This window comes from Lotus japonicus, chromosome 2 (genome assembly GCF_012489685.1).
Source record: "Lotus japonicus ecotype B-129 chromosome 2, LjGifu_v1.2".
In the NCBI taxonomy this organism is placed as follows: Eukaryota; Viridiplantae; Streptophyta; class Magnoliopsida; order Fabales; family Fabaceae; genus Lotus; species Lotus japonicus.
In genome coordinates, this window is record NC_080042.1 from 41,895,417 (window position 1) to 41,911,444 (window position 16,028).

Genomic DNA, 16,028 nt, shown 5'->3' on the forward strand with positions numbered 1-16,028 from the left:
AATACCCCAAAATACTCATTCAAGCCTTCTCCAAGCCTTATGCCACACGCCCAGCCCCTCTTTCTCACCATAAAATTCTGAACATGCATTTAATTCTCCTCATCATTACTTTCACAAACCAACAAAAGATGACATCACCACATCCATGCATCATGATGCAAAGTGCATGACCATACATCATGAAAATCATTTAAAATTCTCTTCTGAAGCTTGTGCCACGCATATCACCTCTCCACCACTTGAATTCACCATTCCCAAGAACTTAATGCTAATGATCTTGCATGTAACTCCATTGGTGAAGCAACATGCTTAAGGAAATAACCATGATTTCTTCCCTAATCACTCCAGCCCTATATATTCGTAAATTCTGAAGCTCCAGGGGTCCTAGGACATTAAACTTAAGCTCAGAAGCAAGAGAGAATCAATGAGAAGCTCTCAGCCCCTCTCTAGCTCAAGATTCAAGCTCCAAACTTCAAATCTTCGAATCTCCCTTTCCTCTCATCCAAATCACTCCAAACCTGTCCCATTCTGTTTCTGGAAGATCATAGTTTGATTCTGGGCTAAATTTGAGAAGTTTTGGTCAAGAAATCGCGAAGAACAAGAAGCTGCGATTCCTCCGGCGAACCTGCCAAGATTCCGGCGAGGGTTAGCGACCTGTAAATGCTCTTTTCTTCCTCCTCCGATCGAACCACGCCACGAAACCACCACCATTCTCTTCCTGGAAACGAGACGCATCTGAAACTTCCATTTTATTCCTCAAAATCAGAGAAAAACAGCTCCGGTCACCTTCTCCGGCGAGCCTTTTCGCCGGAAAAATCGTGAAACTCCATTCTGGTTCGTTCTGACCTTCCCCGACGTATTTTTAAGCTCTATTTTACCATTTAGGACATGGAAAGCATAGTTTTAGGCACTGGGTAAGCTAATTTCGAATTGGATAAAGTAAAGTTCAAACCTGCACATTTTGACAATTCTAAGGCACTAGGACAGCATAAGCTCGGTTCTGAACTATTAGAATCATTCTTGGGTAGCTTTATAAGCCTTCTGGGTACAGAAATGGAGTTAGGAGTCAGGGGAAGGAAAAATTGATTTTCACTTCCTTGATGTTCATGGTGTTCATCACAAGGATGATGATCTACACGGTTCTGACATCAACCTCACTATAGACTTGTTGAATGATAGTAATATAAGTCTGAAAGTAGGAAAGAATAAATTAGGCCTAAGGTTTTGTCATGAAATTGCATTCTTAAGTCATAAGAAACACTAGTAATGGTATATTAATTGAGAAAATTGTTAGTTAATAGATTAGAATAGTTATAATGTTACTAAGACCATAACCAGATTTATAATGAAAAAGAAAAGTGTTAATTGTTGCTGTTCATAACTTGTTAGGGTTAATATGGTTAATTAGTGACTAATTAGACTTAATTAAGTTAATGGTAGTAATTAGTATAATAGAACATGATTAGGTGAGGCTAAACTAGATTAATATGAGGTTTGGTAGAAAATAATTAAGTTGAGATTAGTAACATGCTTAATTAGGATCATTAGAGGATTAATTAAGGAAAATGACTAATGTTAAGTGTAGTTAATCTTGATTAATTAGGACTAATATAGCTAATTGTGGTTGATTAGACTTAATTAAGTTAACTGATGATAATTGCTGGTAAAACCTAATAATGTAAGGACTAAATTAGATTAGATGATAGTAGAAAAGGAATTAAGTAATGAATTAGTTAAGGTGATTAAATAAGGTGAATGACTAATGTTATTGTGGGATTAATTGGTTAAGCTAAGAATTAGTGAAGTTGTGGTTAAATAATGAAGTAAGTAAGAAAGTAATTAGGGAAACGGTAACTTAAGTAAGCCATAATCAGTAATAGAGATAAAATAGTTTAGTACAAGACAAATGAACTAGGATATAATAACTAGTTAACCTAAGTGTAGTTAACTATGCTAATTAGAAGTTTGCTAAAGTCTTTAAGAACATAATTCAACTTAGATGACTAAGAATAATAAGTGGACTTAATAAGGTATCTATGTGAAGTAGTTAAAGGAACCTTAGAATAATCAACTAAAGTAGATGATTAATGAGAAATCACTTAATAAGTGCATATGCATATAGAACAAGTAGGAGCAAGACATAAATCAAGTAACCTATAGACACTCTAGGAGTAGCGCTATAACATCATAAATCGTTGCAGAATGAATGATTGTGCGAGAACTTAATCAAAGAGATCGTCACTAGGTATCATGAAGGAAATGACGCCAGGACGAGGAATCTCCTAACTTATGTTTAAAATGCATTGGATATCCAGGTCAGCGGAGGACTGAGTTTACCTTCATTATAAGGGCTTGAGTGTGGCTTTAGTGCATACTTTGGTTATGTGTTTGGTTGGATTATGTGTTGATTGAATTGATTGTCTGATATATGCATGACTTGAATGAATGATTGTTTGAATAACATGCTTATTGAATGTATGTCTAATATGCCATATGATAATGCTGATTGTGATGAACAGATGTCTGACTTGTTTGGAATGGATGTGCATGATTGTAATGTTGCACTGTTTAGAAAGGGATTATAAGTACACTATGGGATATAGTGGTACTTTAGGTGATAAAGCCTTTGGCTTGGACATTGAAAGAGTGTGGCATAGTGATAACTTGAGCCGAGGAAATTATTATAGTTTGAGCTCACAAGAATGGACGCCTATGCAATCCAAAAAGGTTTCTTTTGAAATAGTAGTCGTCATCTTCAGGAGATTCTCATTTGAAATGTTAGGTAGATTTGATAAAACCCTGAAGATTAGGTTTACTCCTTTTGGTTATCGTTTGGTTCAAAAAGGTTTCAATAAAGGTAAAAGTGAATGCATAGATGGACCCCCGAGGATAGTGCTCAAGTTACCACGTACCAGGGACTAGTTGTCGGCGTGAGTGGGACATGATGTTGAATGGGACGCATCATGAGCCACAATAAAGTCGGGGACTAGCACCAAAAGGTGTGCCTTGTGGAATTCATCTTAGTTATGAATATCCTTGAATGATATAGAAGAAATAAGGGGGCGTATGTATGGCATATGAAAACACAAGAAACAATAAGGAGTAGGAAGGTACTGTCACTACCACTAGAGAGAGTGGGAATACAGAGACGCCAAAGGTGGCCTTGTTCAGAGATGAATAGGCCCGGGACTTACACTGCGGTACACCTCTATTGTCGGTTACGACGTGGATCCCTGAGGTCGGGCTGGCAAGAAGTTTAAGGCAAAGAGTTGAGTCGTGTATTTCTGTCGGAAAAGCTACTGAGCGTTCATTGTCCGGTAAAGAGTGGACTGTAAGGAGTGTCCATGTTCCCGGGACGACCTTCCGAAGATTGTGAAGCTAAAAGCTTCGGGCCTTAAAACACACATATACAACCTAAATAATTTAAAAAGGTCAGGCGAGGAACCCTCTTCTCCCATGATCAACGAGGGAGAAGTCTGACTGAAGGAAGGGGTAATAAGGTGGTAAACTCTCACGCTGCATCATATTGTATGTGTTTGATGATTGGTTTGTGATGATATTATGATATAATAATATTGATATATCTAGAATATGAATTGTGTTTGGTCGACCGGCATGTGACTCGAGTCGGTGCTACTAACACATTCATGTTCTTATATTGTTGGTAGCTCACTCCCTCCAGTGGTTAACATTTTCAGGTAAAGGATTGAGATGGGCTTAGATCGAGTTGGTTGCTGTTTGCCGAAGCTATTAAGCCATGGTAGCTGTCGGTGGTTAGGAGGATAGGACCTAGTGAAGAAGCAAAGTTAAGTGTAAGGATGTAGAATTAGGTTTCAGGTTGTTTAGGCATAGACGTTGTCTACTTTGATTTGAAGTTTAAAAAGGGATTATGATATTCCGCCTTAATCCTGAGAACAAGTTGAGTTGAGATTTGAAAGTTTGATGTACTTAAGGAAGTTAGTCAAGAGAGTTAATAGTCAAAAAAAAAAATCGTGACGTCTTCTTTCCACTCTCTGAGTTGACGTTACTCAGGAAGGGGGAAGGGGGTGTCACACTTCATGATTAATTGAGTTGATGCAATCAAGGAGGGTGGTTGGTCCAGAGTAGGTGTAGGGAACAAGGGAGAGGTTTGGTTCAGGTGATGAAGATTGATTGCCTCTTTCTACCTCAGAGGGAGAGCCAATCTGCAGAGTCTGATATGTAGATATGTTGGCCTCAGGGTTTTGATGAGAGGTTTCAGTCTCAGGGTTTTGTGATTTGTCTGAGGAATGGTTTGACACTGATTCAACATTCTCTGGAAGAGGAGAATGAGGAAGAGGAGGTGGAGGAGGCATTGAGGAGAGAGGGACCCCTTGGATTGGGAAATCCGGAGCAACCAGAGGTTCTGGCCTTGGTCCAGGGTAGCGGTTTGGACTGGGAACAGTAATGAAATTTGGAGGAATTTCTGAAATCATTTCTCTTGCAATTTGAAAGAATTTCCGATTGGCTTCAGATTCATTTGAGGGAGAGGCGAAAGAAACATTGGTTGGAAAAGAAACAGAGGGACCAGGAGAGAGAATTTCACGTTCAGAGTGAGTATGTGTATGTGGTTCAGAGGTGGTTTTATCAGAGGCTTGCACTATACCACAAAAAGGATTAAGTAGCGGCTCAAAAGTAGCAGTTTTAAAAGAACCACTACCTTATCACCTTTTTTTTTTTGAAAATTGGTGTGAAGGGGCTAAGGTAGTGGTTAAAAAAACTACTGCAACCTTTAAGCAAGCATTGGTAGTGGGCTAAATAACAAAACAGGGAAGGAGGGCTTTGGCAACGGGTAAAAAAGAACTGCTACCTTAGAATTTGCTACTTTAGCATTTTAAAATTAAAAATTAAAAAAAGCTGGGTTTCTCACTTTCTCCACTAATAGATTGTGCACGCATAGATTCTTCCCGCCCTACTCCACACCTTGCTGTGCCGTCATTGCATCGATCCTTTTGCCATCTCGCGCCCTAACTGTCTCCTTTCCCCATTTCTGAGCCGACCCACAACTCCTCTGCCATCATGCTCACCAGAAGAAGACGGAGAACGAACAACACCAGCACCAATAGCAGTTGTAAGGCCTAAAACCCTTGATTCCACAAACCCCATCTCCAAAATTCCCATTTTTTAGGTCAGGGGTTTCCAATTTAGGCGAAACTGGAAGAATTGTAACAGGAACATTGCGATTGGGATTGGAATCAGCAGAGCGACACTTTCGACCTTCCCAATCAGCGGTGAAAGATGCGGTCAAATTCGCTGTCGATGCCCATGACACGGAGGTTGGTTGGGTCGAGGAGGGAGTGGAAGGGAGGAGAGGAAGAAGTTGAAGAAGGAGGGGTTGGGGTTGGGGGCTCGTAATCGATGTTCCTCTTGGCGTTCAAGCGCTGCAACCGAGGTTGAGGTTGCTTCTTCGTCTTCCACTTCCACTCCATTGTTACTGGTTATGCTCTTGTTCTTCTTCTACTGCTTCTTCTCTGGCTGCTGGAAACTACTAGAAAGGAATGTGCTGAGTTGTTTCCTCTTGGTTGCATTCTTTCTTACCACTTTTACTTACTTACCCATGTCAACCAGTGGGGTCTATCACTATACCACAAAAAGGAGTGTGGCTCGTATTAACTGGAGCTATTTTGTGTTGAGGTTGGTTCTCTGTCTTTGATGTTGTTACCCCAGCCAATTTTAGTGCTCCTCTGCATTGTGTTTTGTTCGGCTATTCTCACCTCTTAGATGGCCTACAGTTGCTGAGATTGCCGGTTGCTTATCTTGGCTGCATTGTTTCTGCGACCCTGCATTTTCCTTGCTGTGTCACTGCCTCTACACGTTATTGATTTGGTTGTGTTTTTCCCTTGTTTCTATTTTCTGTTTTGTGCACTGTGTTTCTTTATCTTTCTGTTTTGTTCCTTTTCTTCTCTGGCCTTGGCGGTCTTCACTTTGTGTTGGTCCCCCTTGGCTTTGCCCGTACTGCTCTTGAGCTTTTCAGCTCATGTCTTATGCAATTAAGCTTTTGTTTCCAAAAAAAAAACTAATAAAACACTAGTATGATATAATGATACTAGTGTGCGGACAATGTCTGCTTGGCAGCCGTAGGTGTTTATCTTCCCGTTACTGAAAGAAAATAGATTATTAGTATGAATCTAGACTTCTCCAAATGGTTTTCATGGATTTTGTAATGGGTGGATAGGATCGGTTCTGATATTAGATGCAAATTGTCTATTTAATGAAAAAATGCACGAGCTCTTTTAGGATTATATAATGATAGTGATATTTTGTCATAGGTTCACATTATGCAGAAACTGTAAGCGCCTTTCCAAGAAGAAAATACTTATATTCATGTATGCCCTGTATCTCTTATTTTGTTATACAATGTGCTAATTGATAATTCCTCTAATAGGACTAAATGGATGAAATGACAGCAATGGAAGTTCATTTTTCCTTTAAAATGTTAAATTTAATGCACCAATTGTTTCTTTGAAACATCCCATGAAGCAACTCTGAATAGACTTTGTTTTCAGTCTGTAGGGAAGAATTTTGAGGGCAATGAGCTTGAGGAATTGGGCGCATATGAGAAGGGTCGCCTTCAAAATCAACTTCTCACATGTTCTGCAAAACACTTACTACCTCTGATACCATCACTCACAGGGGATTTTCTGTTCCTCGTAGAGCTGCTGAGGACTGTCTTCCTCCTTTGGTGTGACATCTTTCACTTGTCTTTCTGAACATATAGCATGTTTGTATTAATTTTCTTCTCTCACAATCAATTCTGAAATCCAGAAGCTACTCATGAAAACTTCTATCCAGAATTTATTCGGGCTTAAGAACCAACTGTAGAAAGATTTCCAAATAAGCACATATCAATTCTAAAGTTTGATTGTGTAGTTTCCCTGAAATTTACAGGATTATAAGCAGCAGAGACCCTCTCAAGAGCTTGTTGCGAAAGACCTGCATGGTGTGGAGTGGAAATTTTGTCATATTTATAGAGGTAATGTGATTAAGGGAAAGTTAACAACTATACAAGGTGTAGCTTCATATGTTGACTAATTAGCACAAATAATCAATCTGGTGATTTGTCAGGTTAACCAAGGTGGCATCTACTCACTACTGGCTGGAGTATTTTTGTAAGCCAAAATAATCTTGTTTCTGGTGATGCAGTGTCTTTTCTAAGGTATGTATCTATCTATATGTGTGAGTGTGAGTTTGTGCATGGAGAAATTCTTAGGTACTCCTGTGGCAAATTTGTTTTTTCTTCTGACCATTGAATCTTTATCCCCTCAGCTATGTCAGCCTTTACCACTTCAACTATATTTTTAACATTATAGCTGATAAAGTCATGTTGCATGTGTGTGATGAACTGGGACATTTTAATAGGCATCAGGTCCCAGTAGAAAGTAATCATCCATTGGCGAACAAAAGTAGATGTTATTAATTTTGTCTTTTTATACAAAAAGTAATAATTTTTGGTGTATTATTAATATTCAATAGCTAATTGTCTTGGTGAGCATTAAGTACCAAACTGTGAAAAAGAGCCAGGAAAAAGAAAATATCTACACACAAAACATACCTCAAAACCCATGGCTTCCTGTACATGAAAATCATGAATATATGTCTTGCAAACTTTGAAATCGCTAAAAAGGAGAAATAATAATCTTTGAATGTCCATTGATTAATCAAACTTGAAATTCCAACTACACAGTCTCTAAGAAAGAGAAGACTATCATCTATCATTCTTATACCTTTCAAACCCTCAATGCTTATTGCCTGTCTTTAATTTGTAGGGGCGAAAATGGAGAACTAAGATTGGGAATCAGAAGATCTGTTGGGCCTAGAAATGGTCTTCCTGAATCAACTGTTGGTAATCAGAACAGTTATCCCCATATCCTATCTGTTGTGGCAAATGCTATATCCACCAGAAGCATGTTCTATGTTTTCTACAGTCCAAGGTACTAATACTAACTGATCACGTATTCTTGCTTTGCAAGATGTATGGAGTTCATGCTGTAATTATTTTTTATTTTGTTGTCAGTTGTCTCAATGTAAGTAAAATAAAACACTAGTTTCTTACTTTTTTTATTATTTCAATTAATTTTGTGCACGCTCTGGCATGATGCAAGGTTAGTGTGTGTGTGTAATAGCACTATGTGTATGACAATTGATAAGAATGAACTTGTGAAACTCCACTGTTGTGAATGGAAACAAATAGGGAACACTTTGATTTGGACAGAATGGCCCTATCCTTCCTAGAAATTAAGATAAAAATATCTTTACAGCTTACTTAGTAGCTGTGGCCATAACCATAAGTTCATAACCTATTTATTCAACCAATTTTCTCCTTTTCTGATTCCTGATAAGTGGTGGTGGGAAATGGGTTCCTTCTACTTAGAGCCTTTAAAAAATAAACTAAATATGATTCTTCCTCTGATTGGTTTTCTCATAAATAAAAAATCTTTTGCCATAAGTTTTAATTTTGTGTTGATGTAACTTCTTCCTCTTTGGCTGCTAACTCATGAGTCATGATTACTATGTCGCTCTAGCAATGAGTCTGTAACATGTTTGAATTTGCTATAATACAGAGCAAGTCATTCAGATTTTGTTGTTCCCTACCAAAAATATGCTAAAGGCATACAGTTCATTTAGAAAAAAAAAATTAACGCAGCGGTTTGGAACCGCTGCCTTTGTTGTTAAATATTTAAAAAAGGCAGCGGTTACAACTGCTACGTTTGACGTTCACTGGAGTCATTTGTGCAGCATTGGTAGCGGTTCCTTAAATATCAACCGCTGCCTTTAGTGTTTAAAGGTAGCGGTTATGAACCGCTACTGTTGCACTTACTCAAAGGCTACACCTTGCTTTTCTGCGGTTAGAACCACTACCTTTGCTATATTTTAACCGCTACCTTATCTATTTTTTGTACTAGTGTTGTGTTTCAATAACTTGTGGTTCAAAGGTTTCTGGATTGTATGGAAGTATAATAGGTGAGGTGGAAGCAGAGGGTTTGTTTGCTTGGAGCATTTTCCAGAGAGGTTCTTCCTCAATGGAAGGTTGGAAGAATGAAGCTCTAGGGGGTGAAGGAGGAGAGGTTGGTTGATTGATTGGAGTGGGTTCATGATTGGTTTGATCATGAATTGCATCAAGCAAATTTAAATCATCATCTGAAAGAACAACAAACTTACTTGAAGCTCTAGCTGCAGATCTTGTGACTCTGGTAGAAGGTGCAGTTCTAGCAGGCTCCTGAGTTGGTTGCAGATGAGTGACTCGAGTCACAATCCTGACCTTCTTGGCCTTCTTCTGAGGCGGTGGTTCATCATCATCATTGTCATCACCATCAGAGGGATCATTCTCCTCAGAGGCTTCAACTTGCTTTCTTTTAGTCTTCCTTTTCCTAGGAGACTCAAAGTCAGGAGGATCTGGAAGATTCCTGAAGAATTCATCCACATCAATCTCATAGCCTTGTCGCCTCAAATCATCAAGGTAGATTCTGATTGCCTCTGGGTCATCAGCCTTGGACCAGAGGGGGTAGTCCTTCAGATGGGTTCTTCTTCTTGGTGTTGCATCAGCAACTTTGACCTCAGTCTTTGTTTCTATCAGGCCCATTCTCTTCATGGAAGTAGGAGTGAAGACATCCCCAGTAAATGTTGTCAAGTCTTCAGTGCATCCTAATTTTTGCAAATCCTTTATCAGTTTGCTCTCAATGAAGAAATCAGAAAGCAGTCTGCCAAATGGTATGTATTTGATTGCAGACTTAGGTGAAGCAGTGGTTCTTGACTTCTTGATGCACTCCTTCAGATAGGAGAAGAGAAAGTAGGGCAGACAGACTTTGCGGTGCTCCTTGATGAAGAAGAGTAACACCTTCTGGGTGAAGTTGATGTAATCTGGAGAGCTTCCCTTAGGCCTTTGATTTATGCAATTCAGCAGAATCATGTGCTAGATTCTCAAATCAGGATGAAGATCCTTGGTCTTGCAGTCATTTTTCCCTGGCTTCCATGTAGAGTAGAGAGTCATGTTGACTGCCTCTTTGGTTTTTGGTTTGACCTTTGATTCCTGCAACTGGAATCTGTAGCCATTGTTTGTTTCTGCACCCAGAAGCCTTGCAAACGACCTCTCAGAAATAATGATCCTCTTCCCTATAACAAATGACACCACTTGATGCTCATTGCAATCAGCGTGTTTCCAGAATTCCTTCACGAGTTTATCATAAACTGGACCATGGAGTCTTTGGAAATATCCTTCCCAGCCTTGAGCTTGAGCTTCAGGACGAAGATCAACTCCGTTGTCAGCAATATTGTCGAGGTCGAATCTCCATTCAGCAAGAACTTGGAGATCTTCTGGAGGGAAGACGCAGGTAACTGCACATCTTCTCTGAGAAAGGGGAACAACATCTGCGTCTTGGACTTGTGCTTGAGCATCCTCAGTCGATCTGGGACGCAGAGCAGGACCCACTTGCCCTGTTGGAAGACCCACAACCATTCTGGGAAATACTCTTCCATCGGCAGAATCAGATCGGTCATTGGAGTCAGCTCTTTCAGAATTTGCCATTGTTGAAGGTAGAAGGTTTGGGTAGAATAGAGATGAGTGAAAGCGAGAGAGAATCGAAGAGAATGAGGGTTTTGTAAGTAAGAGAGAGAAGGAAAAGACGTGAATGATGGAGAACGTGTGTGCGTAGTGGTTTTAGAAAGTAACCGTTGTTGATTGTAAAAGCAAAAGTAAAATCAACGGTTGAAAATTAAGGACATCATTATGAACAGTTAATACACACATCACACGGTGGAGATAAAGCACATCAACACTCAATACAACAGATTGTCAGCACGGGCACAAGGAACGATGTATCAAAGTAACTGACACACGCTTACTGTCTCATCTCAGAGTAAGCACCAATGGGTACTTATCTTCTGACTAAGTTACCTTCTGAACTAGACATCTTCTGATGAAGAAGTATCATAGTCAGAGGTTCTGATCCATCTTCATACTGGACAAAAGTCCATATTCAGATTTTTCAGTATAAATTTAAATCTATCCTCTGCTAAGGGCTTTGTGAAAATATCTGCCCATTGATGGTCAGTATCAATAAACTTCAGAAGAAGTATGCCCTTCTGAACATAATCTCTAATAAAATGATACTTCACCTCAATGTGTTTAGCCCTTGAGTGTAAGATTGGATTCTTACTGAGTGAAATTGCAGCAGTGTTATCACAATAAATTGGAATGCTGCTCTCAAGGATTTGATAATCCTCTAGCAGTTGAGGGAACTTTGGGTATTACTGAGCTAGATTGTGAGGAAAACCTACCCCGCGAGGCTGGAGCAACTCGAGGTTAGGGCAACTTACTTACTAGCTATTGTATTGTAGGCGTCGATAAATTCGACTTGAATATTGTTTGATATTGAATATTGCTTGGATATTGTTTATCGCTTTGAATTGGAAAATGTTTTCTGGAGGCTTCGGCCGAGTAAACTTATATGAGACGTGTGTCTCCGTTTTCTGAGAGGCTTCAGCCGTTTACTGGTTTCCGTCTTATGATTTCCGCACTGAATTATTGTTATATTGACATTGTTATTGAACTGTGCGCTTTGTCGCGACTACGGAGTATGGAATCATGGAACGTCCTACTTGTATTATTTCGGGTTAAATGAACAACCCTAGGCAAGTCCAAACCTGAGGTTTGAGATTAAGCCGATTGGAACACTTAGATTTTCCCCGGGGGATTACATTTGGGGGGATTTTGGCAAACTTGGAATGATTAGAATTTGGAACTAGAGATATTAGGGAACTTAGTTTTCAAGAATGAAACTCATAACTTGACTAATTCAACTTTAAATATTTTTATTAACGAATAAAACCATAGGGAACTCAAGTGGAGAAATGATTGCGAAAGACGGGGAAATGTCGACAAGTTTTGGAGCTGCTGAGATTTGATGGTCGTCACGAGGATGAACCATAGTGACCAGAGATACGTCACTGAGTACGATGCGTACTCCGGCTACTTACAGCCTAGTCGTAGAGTCGACTTTGACCTTCGGGTACTATTGAATTAAGAGTCGTAGCTAAACATTATATGGTGAGGACGATACCATGTTTGGCTAACCATATTGCATCATGCATACATTCGGGGCTTGAGACGATCGGAGGATCGGACTTCGGTGAAGTTGAGACGGCCTCGGTCGGCTTCACGAAGGTTTGAGACAGTCAAAAGATTGGCCTTCATCGAAGAACACCAAGAGTGTATCTTCGGCATAGCAGGCAAAATGGTTCAACCTAGAGGGGTTAGAATTGATCCGACTATGCATGGGTTTGTAAGTGACACCCGAGCGGAAATGGTTAAACACTAGGCCGGTGTTAGGACTGACTCGATAGTGCCCATCCCAATTGAATTATCCGGATCATTTGACACACATTGCAAGCATACATGCACCCTGACTGGAATTGTGTGCTATTGTCTATTGAATTATTGTTAGAGCCAATAACATGCTAGGAATATATATAAACATATATATATCTATACCCCAATCACATGTTGTTTGTATATTTACTCTATTCCGTGAGTTGACCCTAGCACCTTGGCTTTGGTTTCATGTTTGTGTTTGGGCGGTCGGCCTGCTGCTAGATGTCGATGGCAGATTGGTTTTCGATGGTCTCTCCCTCGGGGGGATAAGGTTGAGCTGTTGTCCGACATGCCCCCACCGCTTGGGTGATTGATCCTGTGGATCATCGGGCGACGTATCGGGAAAGGGTCATGGAGGACCGGACTGATGAGCGTGGACTGTGGACCGGGCACTGGCCGGAGACCACCTTCACCACCTTCATCTTCATCTTACGACGAGGATCCATCTGAGATCAAGGCTGATACTGAGGCACCTGTCGCGCCACTTCCTGCTACTGCTGTCGATCCTACCGATGTTGCGTCGTCCTCGAGGCTCGTGGAGCCGAAGAGGGAGCGTGTTGTTCCGTCTGCCTCTAGGTTGTGTGACTCTGCAAAGAGTAAAAAAAATTGATTGTCTGCAGAGCGATTTTCGCTCTAATTGTTTGCGTTTACTACTTAAACTTTGACCTTATGATTATTATCCCTACTAGGACCTTATTCGAAGTTGCTCGTGATTTAACTATAGAAGTTATACGAGGTCTAGAATAGCACGCTGGGCTAGGAAGTTGTTTTACCGATGCACCGATAAGGAAGCTAGGATCTTAGGGATATTCCTTATGGGTACTATACGTAGGATATTAGGGCCTTTAGTTTCGAATTGGAGACGTCAGAATCTAGAGAGTAGGAGAGACTCAGATGTGCCTGGTATTCAGTGGTTCGAGATTTCGCTGATGTTTTTCCTGGAGATGTACCTGGACTACCGCCAGTATGCGACGTGGAGTTTGTGATCGACATTGTACCCGGAACCGGACCGATTTCGATCGCACCTTACCGTATGGCACCTGCAGTGCTAGCAGGGTTGAAGTCTTAGTTGGAGGATCTTTCGGCGAAAGGATTTATTCGACCAAGTGTCTCACCGTGGGGAGCGCCAGTGCTTTTGGTCAAGAAGAAAGATGGAAAGTCAAGATTGTGTGTGGACTATCGACAGCTCAACAAGGCGACATTCAAGAACAGATACCCGTTGCCAAGAATAGATGATTTGATGGATGAACTTCGAGGGGCTGCCGGATTCTGTTGGTCAATCTGCAAGTGCACAGATATCTCCGGGTTTTAATTTATCGAACCACAGGGAATTGGAATGTGAATTCAGTTTAAGAGTCAAGTTCGAGGTTAAAAAGCGAGTAAAATTCAGTTTTTAAGATTGGTTGTTTCTTTGATTATGTAAAGATAATTGAACAAGTAGTAAAGTGATCGAAATTCAGAAATGAGATTGCCTTGGGTTCTTGTTCAACTAATTCAGTTTTAGCAAACCTTCCTATCCAATAAATCCCGAGTCTCTCCTTGAAGTTCTAGCCTAGATAGTCAGCTATCGATGCCTCAGAAAGAAAACCCTTTCTAACCAAAAGATAGGTTCAATTCCTTGATAACCTAAACATTTGATAGAAGCAATAAGCATACAATTCAGGCCAACCAACCCCAACTCTTCCTCTATTCCTAGCAGCAAGTATAGAAGGAGTAATCTCACAACAAGTCCCAATTCTATAACAAACTATCGTTATGATTATAGAAACGTAAGAAGCAAGCATGCATTCAAGCTTGAAAGATTAAGCATAGAAGTGAGATTCAAGGGTTTACTCAGAATATTATGAATAGGAAAGGAATTAAAAGCTAAAACATCCAAAGTCTTACAAAGAACCCAAAACAAAGGGGTTTTTAGCCAAGCATGGCTATGGAATCCATACAAGAAAAGAAAGGCAAAACCTGGATCATAGGACTTGGAGGAAGCTCCTCAAGCTCTAGAACCCAAACCCTCTCTTCTAACTTATTGAAATATGATAAAATGACAAAAGGTTCCAAGAGAAATGACAAAAATCCTATTTATAGGCAAAATGAGTGAGTTTTTCAGTGTGTCGGGCGCTCAAGCGCCAGTGCCAGGCTCTCAAGCGCCAGCACCAAATCCTGGCACAAAAAGTTGTAAGATCAAGGTTTGATCAGTGGTTGCATCTCTATGTTTTGATGATTACAACTAAGGTTTGTGATGATGAACAATTGTGGTACCCTAACGTTTGTCTTTTTAAGCTGTGACAAACAGGTTCTGAATCTGACCCAAGCCTATTCGTTCAGAAGAAGAAGAACCAAGGGTTACTAAAAAGAGAGCTATTTAATCTATCATGTTCGTTCTGAACAGTGGCAAATACTTCAGAAGCTCTGAAGATGGAAGCTCTCAAGAAGCTCTGAAGAACTCAAGTCAGAAGTTCTGAAGACCAGATGTTCCAGTGGAACGGTCCAGAAGCAGAAGACTCAAGTTCTGAAGACCTGCAAGAAGTTGGTTCTGAAGACCCAAGCTATTCTAGCTCTGACGATCAGAAGTTCTGAGGAACTTGTTCAGTAGCAGAAGTTGCAAGGTCAGAAGAATCCAAGCTTCAATCTGACGATGATCAGAAGCTTCACCAACGTTCATCTGAAGCTCCTTCATCTCAAGTCAACTGGTGAAAGGACAGGTCGCTTTCACAATACAACGTCGTACAAGTCTCAGTCTGTCCGCCACCTACCTTGTACAGCCTAGCAGTCTGATATTACAGAATTGCCACTCCAACGGATAAAACCCTAGCAACGGCTACATCACAAGTCTTGGAGTATATAAAGGCTGAAGGAAGAAGAAAGAGGCCAAGAAACTTTGCTGAAAATATTCAACATATACGAACCATTCTCTTAGCATTATTTCTTCACTGTTCTTCAACATCTGAGTTTACTATTCGCTTGTTAGAAGCACTCATTGTAAACCTGAAACCTTTTACATCATATTGTAAAGTTCATCAAGAGACCAAGGTTGGTCGGATCTTGAGAGGACTGAATCAAGGCTGATTCAGTATTTAGCTAGTCTTAAGAGGATCGGTAGATCAGCTTCTTAAGAGGATACTAGTGAGAAAATCAGTGTATTGTTAGTCACTTAGCAGGTTGGGTGCAGTTGTAACACTCATTGATTTTAGTGGATTGCCTTCATCAGAAGAAGGAAGAAATCACCTTCACAGGTGGACTGGATTAGCTTGAGCTTTTATCTCAAGTGAACCAGGATAAAATACTCGTGTGCTTTACTTCCTATTATTCAGCACTTAGTTTTATCATTGAGTTTTGAAAAAGCTTAAAAATATACCCGAGATTCAAAAACTCTATTCAAACCCCCCCCTTTCTAGTGTTTTTCGCACCTTCAATTGGCATCAGAGCTCCGGTTCTGATTTTAACACCTAACAGTGTTCAGTGATCCAGAACCTTGTGTGAAAAACAAACAATGGCCCAAGCCAATACTTCCGCTGACAACAACAACAACAACAATCAACTCAGAGCACCAATCTTTGATGGTGAAAAGTTTGAGTACTGGAAAGATAGAATAGAATGTTATTTCCTTGGCACTGACCCAAATCTCTGGGATATGGTCATTGAAGGC

The 16,028-nt window shown here is 40.2% G+C and overlaps 1 long non-coding RNA gene across 3 annotated transcripts; it reads left to right on the plus strand.

The window, feature by feature from the left end:
• The first annotated feature begins 210 nt into the window (after positions 1–210).
• LOC130738012 (uncharacterized) lies at positions 211–15,510 on the plus strand. Of its 3 annotated transcripts, XR_009019099.1 has the most exons (6): positions 1,466–5,652; positions 5,751–6,344; positions 6,525–6,700; positions 6,907–6,991; positions 7,084–7,174; positions 7,785–15,510. It is a non-coding gene; the product is annotated as an uncharacterized LOC130738012 (long non-coding RNA). The 3 variants fall into 3 exon arrangements; XR_009019098.1 differs by lacking the exons at positions 1,466–5,652; positions 5,751–6,344 and adding an exon at positions 211–834; XR_009019097.1 differs by lacking the exon at positions 5,751–6,344 and having other exon boundaries at positions 3,099–5,652.
• The last annotated feature ends 518 nt before the right edge of the window (positions 15,511–16,028 follow it).